The sequence below is a fragment of the Mesoplodon bidens genome, assembly GCF_964165515.1.
Source record: "Mesoplodon bidens genome assembly, chromosome: 9".
Classification (NCBI taxonomy): Eukaryota; Metazoa; Chordata; class Mammalia; order Artiodactyla; family Ziphiidae; genus Mesoplodon; species Mesoplodon bidens.
The window spans coordinates 88,463,919-88,477,268 of record NC_138166.1 but is presented as its reverse complement, the minus strand read 5'-3'; positions in this window follow the sequence as shown (position 1 = coordinate 88,477,268).

Below are 13,350 nucleotides of genomic sequence, written 5' to 3'. Positions count from 1 at the left end.
GCTTGATAGCCTCAAAAAAATCATTTGCACACACAAAAAAATTACACATACTGAACTCAATTAAAATTACCCCTCCACCCAATGCTCAGAATGCTGCCCACATCCTGCCACTTTCATCTCTGGATTTATTTACCTCTGTGCATGTTCAGCATGACATCTGACTGTGACATCTGACATATGAGTCAGATAGAATTTCTCCACAAATGGAGCAGGACATTCTCTTTTAGAGAACTTTATGGTCCAGGTTTCACCTCAGCACAGGCTCACCTAGGCAGCCACAATGCCCAAATCACACTGAACTTTCAACTCTGTCATTCACCATTTCGGGAGCCAAAATAAATCTATCTGTGTAATTTTTTCCCATAAAATGTAGCCTCAAACAGCAAATAGACCTAATTGCTTCCCTTTTAAAGCACATTGCCCAATGGGCTCCCTTTGGCCACCCGGTTAATGAACTCTCCGCACTGCCAGGTGAAGAACCAAAAAGGAAAAAGGAGATCTTTGATTAAAAAGAAAGAAGAGGGCTCCCTTCATCATTACCCACCTAGTGTGGAAAGTCTGCACAAAGCATCTGAGGTGGCTCCATTAATGCTTTCTTTCAGAAAAGGTACTTCTTAACTGGCACCTGGCTTTTTTGGTCTTGTATTTCTCCAATAACATCTGGGTCTGTAAGAAGATGGCGGGGGGCGGCGGTGGGGGGGCTTCCTCAAAGAGAAGGAATAATTTGCAAAGCAAGGGAAGTTAATGGGCTCCAGAAACTTTGTTCTTTTATCATTTCTTCTCTCCCTTGTAAGTGGGACCAAGGGGTCTTCCCTTGCTTGCCGAGCTGTTGGACAGAGAAAACCTTCTGCAAAAATGAAGCAGAGTATCAACTCTCTGAATATCCAAGGCAGTGTTCAGGATATGGGGAGAAAAAGCCAAACCCAAATGTCCTCTCTGTCACACAACCTCACAGCATGTCCCTGGAGGTTTTGTGTCTGAGACTGTTCCACCCCCCTCCCCTATCACTTCCTGGCCACCCACAGCATATGCTCAGTAAATATTAGCAAAGTGAGCTTACTTGATGTATCTCTTTGGTGTCTCAGAATAAGGGAACCTTATACATTGCACATGTAGTTTATGTCTGCAGCATGTTTTTAATCTCTTAAAATTCTTACCCTTACAATAGTCCTATGGGATACACTAGTGCACTTCTCTCCAATTTACAGATAGGAACACTGAGGCACAAGATTACAACTCGAGGAAACTTCGCATTGCAGGAACCAGATTTAAAGCTAGAGCTCCTGAAATTTTAGAACTATCTTGGGACCCATGGTCATCTCCTACCGGAGTCCAAGTTTTATGTCTATAAGCTCCTTGCCTTCTACTTTACATAAACTTGTAGAAAGTTGTAAAGGGATTATAAAGAAACTTTTCATGCAGAATTGGATACATGTATAAAGTAACGATCTCATCCTAGGGAAATCTGTAAATCCAGGCCAACTCCCCTCTGCTGATGATCACAGCCACCTGAAGTCTCTGGCACAGGCTGTTTGCACAATGTATACTTCGACTGGCTGTATGTCTCGCTGTTCCAAGTAGCCAGGAGAGTGGAAGAGGTGCTTTGCTGCTGTGCTTTTTCTGCCTTCCACCTGGTTAAGAATCTTAATGGCTGGTAATGTGTTTTCCAACCTAAGTTTTCAATGATTGTCCTCAACCTGTAAGTTGCTGAAGCCTCAAGAGGATTCAGAGGTTTCTCCCCTCTGGTTCCTTTATTGGCAGGTGTCAGCATCCTTTTCATTTATTGTCCTTAATGCAGAGTCAACAGTATGCCAGGTAGCGATATGGGAACCTGGAGGAGGCGGACACCATCCTTGGTGGGGGCCTCGCAAGAGCTGCATAGGAGATTTGAGAAGCAGAACAAGCAAGTGACTTGTTGTCTTGGGAGATGAGGCCACCATATGCTACTCGTCATGTGGGAAGCCTCTGAAACCACTTCATTTAATCAAGGGTGGAGCAGCCAGAGACACAAAACCTCCAGGGACACGCTGTGAGGCCGTGTGACAGAAAGGCCATTTGGCCTTGGCTTTTTCTCCCTGTCTCCTGAGCACTGCCTCAGATAGTCAGAGAGGTGATGCTCAGCTTCGTTTTTGCAGAAGGCTTTTCTCTGCACAACAGCTCAGCAAGTAAGGGCAGACCTCTTGGTCCCATTTACAAGGGGCAGAAGAAGTGATAAAAGAACAAAGTTTCTGGAGCCTATGACTTCCCTCAATTTGCAATTATTCCTTCTCTTTGAGACCCTCCCTCCCCCTCTCTCCTTATAGATCCCGATGTCATTTGGAAAGGTCAAATCATTTTGGGAAGGTTAAGTGTAACATCCAGTGACATTACTGCTGCTGGTGATGCCACAGTGGATGGAACAGGTAAGCCCCTTGCCCAAAGGAACTTACGTTCTAGTCAAAAGAGACATAAAATATGTGATATATGATATGATATGATATGATATATGATATATTTCAAGTGTTGATAAATACGCCTTAAAAATAATGAAGGTAAGGGGCTGGAGGGTAACGAAGTGGCGAGGGTACTGCTCTTGTAGAAGGGTCGCCAGATGCAGTCTGTCTACAATTTGGCATTTAAGCAGAAAGCTGAATGCAATGAGGAAGTAAGTCATGTGGATATTGGAGGAAGGAATATTCTAGGCAGAGGGAACAGCAAAAGGCAAGTCTCAGCACTGCTCAGCATCACCTTCAGAAAAGGAACAGAGATTTGCCTCCTCCAGTGAAGGCTGAGAAAGCTGAGGTCCAGAGAGAGAGGCAAGGGACCCTGCCCAATTCCTAAGGTTCCAGGGTCTGGAGGGGAGCAGGGTAGAGACCCAGAGGTCTGGCTGTGGTCCCTGGTCCCTGCCGCTCAGGCAGGTAGCTGACAACCTGAGCCTGTGTTCAGAGCTGAGCTGTAGCAGCCTCTGTGGTTTTCTGAGACCTGTATTTTTCGGACTAGGAAGGTTTTCTTTTGTCTGTAAAACAGGGTTGAATTGTGTGTGTCTCTGAAAATGACAGCGGAAAACTTGGTAAGTGGTCTTACTTATACAAAGGAATCCTCTCGTCCACCCCCACTCTGCCCGTGAGTAGGCAGCAGGCAAAACATAACCAGGGCTCTGCACTTCATACACAAAGTGCCCATTACCCTCTCACTAAATATTATTTTTTTGCAAAAGCTTTAGCTAAATTACAAGCCGCTTTATAGCCTCGATACACCCCACTGTAGGGTATATAAATGTGAGCTATAAAATGTGTTGAGGTTTCTTGGGATGGGAATAGGTATAAAATTACAGTCTATTATTATTATATATTTCTTTTCATTACTCGTTGTTGTATTTCTTAGGTCTAACCAAAATAATTCTTACTCTGCTGACAGTTGGCGACCGTCAGATATGAGTAGATGGTCCCCGAGTTCCCCCAGATCATCATTTACGGGTCTCCACCATTCAGCTCTTTTAATCTTTCTTCATAAATCCAGTTTTATAAGTCCTCCATCACTCTTGTATCTTTCCTCCCAACACTCACCCCATTTATTGGTACCCGGCTGGTAATTAGATGCTCAGAGCTGAGCACAGTCTTCCAGGTGGGGTCTCAGCAGGGTCGTCTGTTACTCCAAGTATTGCTTTGCAAATCCATTTCTTTTTTTCCCCGAGCCTCACATTTCACTCCAGACAGGATAAGCCAAAGAGAGCACAAAGGAGAAAAGCACAAATATTATCCAGACCCACTGAATGGGTCCAGGGAGGGAAGATGACAAAGCTGGGCTGAGTTCTACTTAGAGCCCGGAAGCAGTCACAGGAAGATGGTATAAGGAGAGCAGGGATCCATTTTCTCCTCCATCTTCAGCAGCAGAGACATTTTGTCTTAAATGTCATTAAACTCTGAATGGGGCTGAGCTTTCTGAGGTCTCTCCTTCCAGAAGTTACCAGAAGCCTCCCCTACAGTGAGGTGAGATGCAGGGAGGAAGGTCCCATCCCACAAGCACGCTGAGGACACCACTCAGCGTTGTCCACACCCCTGACCTCCTCCTTCCTCTCCCAAGGCACCTCAAGGGCACTTTCCTAGCTACTTGCTCACCATGATCTGGGATTCATTCATTTTTTCATCAGCAGGAGAGAAAACCACATCAGCAGATAGCCTGGATGAGTTCGTATGAATCAATCACACCTCTCTGGCAATTTTTTTAGCTCTGTTTTTCCTCTTCTTGGGTGCCTACCACAGCCCCGTGTGTAAAATTTATCACAGAGGAGGTATCTGACAGACACTTGGGAGATGGCCCAAAACAGTGGATTAGAATGTGTTTTTTTTTTTTTTTTTTTTGCAGTACGGACCCAGCTGCTCCGCGGCATGTGGGATCTTCCCGGACCGGGGCACAAACCCATGTCCCCCGCACTGGCAGGCAGACTCTCAACCACTGCGCCACCGGGGAAGCCCTAGAATGTGTTTTTAAACCAGACAGCACTGGGCTTGTTGCCTCATCCTCCTATCAGCCATGTGATTTGAAGTAGGTTACTTCACCATCCAGGCCTCAGTTTCCTCATGGATAAGACAGAAGCAAGCATCTCACTGGGATTCTACGAGATGTGAGAGGACATAAGTAAAGCCCCTGATATATAACTGCCATTTATACAATTTTAGCTTCTCTTCCCTGGAGGGAAACCCGATAACAGTGGCTGGATCTTGTAGACCTCACAATTCCTCACGCTTACAAAATTTCTGTAATCATCTCTACTTTAGGGAAAGTTAGTGTTTGGAAAGGAAAAAAAATTCAAAGAATGCAGTTAGTCTAATCCATTAGCAAGACACAGAAGTTCATAACCTAGCTTTGATCTGCAATTTGGAGGAAGGAGTTTCCAAATACTTCAGGGATCATTTCTCCTCCTTGATGTGATGTTGGAATTTAACTCCCATTAACCATTACAGGCTTAATGAGTCTCATCCAGGGGAAACATACCTTCTAGTGCTTAATGAACACAAAATAAAACATTTCCTTTTATCTTTGACATCTACCAGAGGCATTTGAATAATGATATTCATATTCATGATGCTTAAGACCCTTCCATCAGCTCAGAATTGTCACTAAGCCTTCTATAGAATGCCAGTAAGGACGCCAAGATCTTTTTGATGATACTGTGGTGTGGAAGCTGTTGCTGCAGATGAATCACGGGGTCCCAGGTCAATAGAAGGTAAAAAACATTCTACAGTAGCTGTGTCTTTCCAATCAAACCAATGGAATTTGGTGGCCTTGAAATGATAACCTCCAAATAGAGCCCAAATCACCTTTAATCCAGCAGGGACGCTCTACCACCTGATAAGATAAAAACAGGACAGTGGCAGTAGTGAAGGCCATTCCTCAAGCATGAGGTTCTGCAGTTTGCCCAGCTGGGACTAGAAGGGGCAGGCTTGGGGGTTTAAAAAGGACTGGGGAGGGACCAGCACAAGTAAAGACACAGAGGTGGTACAGGAAGTGGGGGTAGATGGTTCTAGAACAGTGCTGTCCAATAGAACTTTCTGTTCTGTTCTAATATTCTGACAAGGAAAATGTTCTCTAAGTCTCTCCAACATGGTAACCACAAGCCACACATTTCTACTGAGTACTTGCAATGTGGCTAATGTTACTAAGAAGTGAGTTTTCCATTTTATTTATTTTTAAAGTCTTTAAATTTACATAGCCACACAGGGCTAGTAGCTACCAAATTGGTCAATGCAGTTCTAGAAGAAAAAGTGAGGGGAAGCGTTCACAGCAAGAGGGCCACAGATCTGATGCTATGCTTTGGACATTATTCTGTGGGTGATGGGAAGCCACTGAGGAGTGTTAGTCTTGAAAGGACTAGTGGTCAGATTTGCGCAGCATCGTGCAGGACACAATGCACACAAAGCACGGGGTGCCACAGGGGCTTTTAAGCTAGAGTCCCAACTCAGGATGAGGTCGGGGGAACTGCCTGGAAGATGAGGTCGCACCTGAGCAGAATTGAAGAAATGAGCAGACATTTGCCAGGTGGTTCTAAAGCGAGGGCTTCGGAGACAGAAATAACAGATGCAAAGCAGCAAGGCTGGACAAAGGTGGACAGCGCATGCTGGTGGGGGGCCCAAGTGCTTCTCGTAACCCAGGCCCCAGTGCATGGGATGGAGAGTATGAAATGAGGCTGGGAAGATAGGGTGAGAAGGGCCCTGGAAGGAAGTTTGGTTTTGTTTTCTGTAAAGATATAGGAGATCAATGAAGGCTTTTAAATAGAGAAATGAATCTTAGGTAAGTAACCTTGGGTTAACTATCAACCTCTCTGAGCTTCTATGTCACTGGGGATTGCAAAACTACGGATAATGAGATCCACCTCAAGGGTCTGTCTGTGTAAGGACTGCCTGCAGCCAAGTAGTTTCACATAGACGCTAGTTTCCTAGAATCCCCCAGCTGCCTTGTCAACACGAGGCATCTCGGGATGAGCTGCAGCCTCCTTTCTCAGCTGTTGCCCCCACAGGCCTGATGCTGAGCAGACTAGAACTTCCTCTTTTCAAATCCACCCACCCCCCGTGCCACCCTCCACCCTGTTGCATGAAACTGTGGGTGTTGGGGGTCTGGGGGAGGAAACCAATGCTGACTCTATAACAATGACAAAAAGAGCATCTGTATTGTTACAGGGTTTGTTAATAACGAAATGCCGAAACTTTTATTTTTAACGAAAACCCAGACTACCACATTGGTGCCTCGGGGTAAACAGAGTTGATATTAATTCTGGGTTGTTTTGATTTTGCATGAAAGAACTGCCTTCCCTCACCCTTCCCCTTAAGACCAAGCTAAAGCAAGTGGGGTAGGTTTGTTAAAGACGGAATCTCCCAGGTCCACATTCAGAGAATAATTATTCTCCAGCAGGAGATCAGGGACCAATGCTCCACTTTCCAAGGGCATGATGCAACTTTCAGCAATCAGAGCAGTGCGAGGAAAGCAGGATGCAAAACCCACACTTGGAAAAAACACCCGTTGACACATCATCGAAAACTTTGGAAAATATTCTGCGTAGGAACAAGCTTTCATTGTATTAAAGAGGTGGGTAGGAACAAAAACCCTCCTCTGCCTTGGAGGTCCTCTGGCCACTCTCCTCTCCTCGTTAGTGCTCACAGAGTTATTTGTTCTTGATAAGCCATCTGTCATGGCTGAAATAAAAAGTAGAGCAATCTAAAGCATCCTGGAGGAAATCGGTCCTGGACAAGCAGCTGTCCCATGTGCTGACCCTGGTGAGGCTGTGCCGTTGACTTTAGGCTGACGTTAGGCTTAAAGCTCATCTTCCAGTTACCTTCTCTGTACTGTTAGAACTTGTTGAAATCAGTGCAAAATGGAAGAGAAAACTTCTTTCTGCTAAAGTTTAAGAGATATAGACTGTAGCTCTGCTGGAAAAATAAGCCTGGGGAGAATGAACTCTCAGGACATGATTCATAGTGGGAAAGAGCATGTTCACATGCCAGCTCAGCCAGTAACTGCCCTGGTGCAGGTTATTCAACCTCTCTAAATTTCGGTTTCCTTGTCTGTACCTATAAAGTGAGAACAGGTGGGGTCAGCAGACGCTCTGAGATGGGAGCAGGAATGGGAACGTCAGCATCAGGCCCAGCGACTGGCGGCCAGACTCACCATAGACACCACTCTCTTTTGAAGCCGTGTGGCTGACAGGGTCTTGGTGCTCTGGCCTGGTGTCCGGCCTGTGCCTCTGAGGTGGGAGAGCCGAGTTCAGGACATCGGACAACCAGAGACCTCCTGGCTCCATGTAATATCAGTTGGCAAGAGCTCTCCCAGAGATCTCCGTCTCAATGCTAAGACCCAGCTCCACCCAACGGCCAGCAAACTCCAGAGCTGGACGCCCCATACCAAACAACTAGCAAGACAGGAACACAACCCCACTCATTAGCAGACAGGCTACCTAAAATCATACTAAGTACACAGACACCCCAGAAAACACCACCAGATGTGGCCCTGCCCACCAGAAAGACAAGATCCAGCCTCACCCTCCAGAACACAGGCGCCAGTCCCCTCCACCAGGAAGCCTACACAAACTCACTGAACCAAACTTACCCACTGGGGACAGACACCAAAAATAACGGGAACTACGGACCTTCAGTCTGTGAAAAGGAGACCCCAAACACAGTAAGTTAAACAAAATGAGAAGACAGAGAAACACACAGCAGATGAAGGAGCAAGGTAAAAACCCACCAGACCAAACAAATGAAGAGGAAATAGGCAGTCTACCTGAAAAAGAATTCAGAGTAATGATAGTAAAGATGATCAAAAATCTTGGAAATAGAATGGAGAAAATACAAGAAACGTTTAACAAGGACCTAGAAGAACTAAAGAGCAAACAATGATGAACAACACAATAAATTTAAAATTCTCTAAAAGGAATCAATAGCAGAATAACTGAGGCAGAAGAGAGGATAAGTGACCTGGAAGATAAAATAGTGGAAATAACTACTGCAGAGCACAATAAAGAAAAAAGAATGAAAAGAACTGAGGACAGTCTCAGAGACCTCTGGGACAACATTAAATGCACCAACATTCAAATTATAGGGGTCCCAGAAGAAGAAGAGAAAAAGAAAGGGACTGAGAAAATATTTGAAGAGATTATAGTCGAGAACTTCCCTAACCTGGGAAAGGAAATAGTCAATCAAGTCCAGGAAGTGCAGAGAGTCCCATACAGGATAAATCCAAGGAGAAACACGCCAAGACACATATTAATCAAACTATCAAAAATTAAATACACGCAAAAAAAATTAAAAACAGCAAGGGAAATGCAACAAATAATATACAAGGTAATCCCCATAAGGTTAACAGCTGATCTTTCAGCAGAAACTCTGCAAGCCAGAAGGGAATGGCAGGACATATTTAAAGTGATGAAAGGGAAGAACCTAAAACCAAGATTAATCTACCCAGCAAGGATCTCATTCAGATTCGACAGAGAAATTAAAACCTTTACAGACAAGCAAAAGCTAAGAGAATTCAGCACCACCAAACCAGCTCTACAACAAATGCTAAAGGAACTTCTCTAGGCAGGAAACACAAGAGAAGAAAAAGACCTACAAAAACAAACCCAAAACACTTAAGAAAATGGTAATAGGGACATACATATCGATAATTTCCTGAAATGTAAATGGATTAAATGCTCCAACCAAAAGACATAGACTAGCTGAATAGACACAAAAACAAGACCTGTACATATGCTGTCTACAAGAGACCAACTTCAGACCTAGGGACACATACAGACTGAAAGTGAGGGGATGGAAAAAGATATTCCATGCAAATGGAAATCAAAAGAAAGCCAGAGTAGCAATTCTCATATCACACAAAATAGACTTTAAAGTAAAGACAAGAGACAAAGAAGGACACTACATAATGATCAAGAGATCACTCCAAGAAGAAGATACAACTGTTGTAAAAATGTATGCACCCAACATAGGAGCACCTCAATACATAAGGCAAATGCTAACAGCTATAAAAGAGGAAATCGACAGTAACACCATAATAGTAGGGGACTTTAACACCCTACTTTCACCAATGGACAGATCATCCAAAATGAAAATAAATAAGGAGTCACAAGCTTTAAATGATACATTAAACAAGATGGACTTAATTGATATTTCTAGGACATTCCATCCAAAAACAACAGAATACACCTTCTTCTCAAGTGCTCATGGAACGTTCCCCAGGATAGACCATATCTTGGGTCACAAATCAAGCCTTGGTAAATTTAAGAAAACTGAAATTGTATCAAGTATCATTTCCAACCACAACGCTATGAGACTAGATATCAATTACAGGAAAAAACTGTAAAAAATACAAACACATGGGGCTTTCCTGGTGGTGCAGTGGTTAAGAGTCCGCCTGCCAATGCAGGGGACGCGGGTTTGTGCCTCGGTCCGGGAGGATCCCACATGCTGTGGAGCGGCTGGGCCCATGAGCCGTGGAAAAAAAACATGGAAGCTAAACAATAAGCTACTAAATAACCAAGAGATCACTGAAGAAATCAAAGAGGAAATTAAAAAATACCTAGAAACAAATGACAACGAAAACACGATGACCCAAAACCTATGGGATGCAACAAAAGCAGTTCTAAGAGGGAATTTTATAGCAATACAATCCTACCTCAAGAAACAAGAAACATCTCAAATAAACAACCTAACCTTACACCTAAATTAATTAGAGAAAGAAGAACAAAAAAACCCCAAAGTTAGCAGAAGGAAGGAAATCATAAATTTCAGATCAGATATAAATGAAAAAGAAATGAAGGAAATGATAACAAAGATCAATAAAACTAAAAGCTGATTCCTTGAGAAGATAAATGAAATTGATAAACCATTAGCCAGACTCATCAAGAAAAAAAGGGAAAAGACACAAAACAACAGAATTAGAAATGAAAAAGGAGAAGTAACAACTGACCCTGCAGAAATACAAAGAATCATGAGAGATTACTACAAGCAACTATATGCCAATAAAATGGAAAACCTGGAAGAAATGGACAAATTCTTAGAAGAGCACAACCTTCCGAGACTGAACCAGGAAGAAATAGATAATATAAACAGACCAATCACAAGCACTGAAATTGAAACTGTGATTAAAAATCTTCCAACAAACAAAAGCCCAGGACCAGATGGCTTCACAGGCGAATTCTTTCAAACATGGCCATCATCAAAACATCTACAAACAAGAAATGTTGGAGAGGGTGTGGAGAAAAGGGAACCCTCTTGCACTGTTGGTGGGCATGTAAATTGATACAGCCACTATGGAGAACAGCACAGAGGTTCCTTAAAAAACTAAAAATAGAACTACCATATGACCCAGCAATCCCACTACTGGGCATATACCCTGAGAAAACCATAATTCAAAAAGAGTCATGTACCACAGTGTTCATTGCAGCTCTATTTACAATAGCCAGGATATGGAAGCAACCTAAGTGTCCATTGACAGATGAATGGATAAAGCAGATGTGGCACATATACAGTGGAATATTACTCAGCCATAAAAAGAAATGAAATTGAACTCTGTAGTGAGGTGGATGGAGTCTGTCATACAGAGTGAAGTAAGTTAGAAAGAGAAAAACAAATATCATATACCTGGCACAGAACTGCTGTTTAATACTTGCCAATTATCTTAAAGGATAATTATATTAATGGTCTTCATTCATTTGACAGGTATATGAAGTGCTACTATGTACCAGGCCCTGTTCTCATTGCTGGAGGTGTACACAAAGTCCCTGGCTTCCTGGAGTCTGCTATCTAGTGGAAGACACCGAAAATAAAAAATAAATCTATAAAGAGGTAATTACCATCATGTTAGGTAATGGTAAAATAAAGAAAATAGAGCAGGGCAGGGCCAGATAGAATGTCAGAATGTCTGAGGAAGTACCACTGAAGCACAAAACTGAATGAAATGAGGAAGAAAGCCATGGATGTATCTGGGGGAAGAGTGTTCCAGGCAGAAGGAATAGCAAGTGCAAAGGCCCTGGGGCAGGAATGTGCTCAGCATCCTGCAAAAAAATCAAGGAGCCCAGAGTGGCTGGAGAACAGATACACCGGGAAGAGTGGTAGATGAGCAGAGGAGAGGTACCAGGGGTTGGGATATATCTGGAGTGTTCTGAGACGCCTTGGTGGTTTCATGTGTGTTTATCTTGTCTCTCTGATGAAACTGAAAACCTCGTGGGTCACTGGAGCAGAGAAGTTATGACTCTGGTCTCTAGTATCAGACAGGTCTGGGTGTTAACCAAGTGCACAACTTTATATCACCTTGGAAATATCTCTTAATCTCTCTAAGCCTCAATTGCTTCCCCTAGAAAGTGGAGATCATAATAGTGCCTACGCCTATCTCATTGGATTTTTATGAAGATTAAATGAGATAATTTGGGAAAGGTGCCCGGCATTCAGTAAGTGCTCCATATGTTAGCTATTATTATTGAGGGCAGCAGACCCATTCTCTGCACTTGTCCTTTATCCATCAACAGATCTGTATGAAGCTCTTATCATGGGCAAGCCTTGTGATGTATAATCCCATAATTCCTAGCATTGTGTTGACCACATAACCCAACGCCTACTGAATTTTTGTAGACTTACAAAACAGCAGTAGCTTTCTAACCCAGCAACCAGCTGACTGACAACTCTATTCGGAACCCAAGAACCAGAAGGAAAACAAAATATGTCGTTAAATTCCCAAAACACCTGTTAGAAAGATTATGTGCTAAAGCTATAAACTTGAATCACGCAGAGCTCTCTATTTCTAACTTGTTTTTAAACCCAATCACGTGGCCAGTCAGTCGGGTTTCTTAGGTTAGAGAGAGTTGGAAGGGACAGTGGCCAAAGGCCAACATGCTTAATGTAGCTTAATGTATACAGAGCAACAGTGCAAAAGATCAAATTAAAACCATAAAAAGCAGGGAGGAGAACTCAAAAAAAGGAATACAGGAATCTATTCACTCCTTCATTCGTTTATTCAATAATTCATTCACTCAACAAATATTTATGGGTGGCTATTGTTGGCGAGGCACTATTGTTGAGAGGTGGGTGCACAAAAGCGACAAGAACCTCCTACTTGCCTCACAGAGCTTGCGGCGCGGGAAGATAGGCAAGGAAACAATTTCAATAGTGTTAAGTGATAGACAAGGGCGAGCACAGGCCACTAGAGGGCGCCGGAGGAGCATCGATCAGCCTTCATCGTGCAGAGTTCGTTTCCTGGAGAAAATCGGAGGCCATTTAGTATCAGGGCGCTCAGAGGCCGTGGTTCACCCAGTGACTCAGTAAGAATCACCACACTGCAATAATGGATGCTCGAAACCACAATGTTCACTGCACAAGATAAGGACAGTCAATGCTCCCTGTATTAAATGTGATAAAGCAGGGAATAACATGAAGATTTCCATTAAAAATTATTTCAGTACAATTTTCAGTTCTAAAATTGATGCATTATCTGGAAATTTGCTTAGCTGGAATCTTGCCCTTGTGGCACTAACATTTATTTCCTAGTGATATTATACCTATGAGGAACTATTGTTAGGCCATAATTTTAAAGACAATGTGTATGAAGCATACTATATAATATTTTGTCTTGTACATAAATATTAGATAAAATATCTACTTTGTTTTTGTTTTTTTCACTATCTAGTTATGGGAAAGGGTTTAGGAAGAAGTATCCTTTGGTATGGGAGTCCTGTGAAAGCTTGGCGCTATTTTTCTCTTTCAGTTTTTTTCTTGTGGTAAAAAATAATATTTTAATGCAATATTTCAAAAAATCAAAATCAATGCAGAAAAATCCACAATGAATAAAATAACTGTTTTAAATAGAGGCAGGTGGGTGAGGTGAATG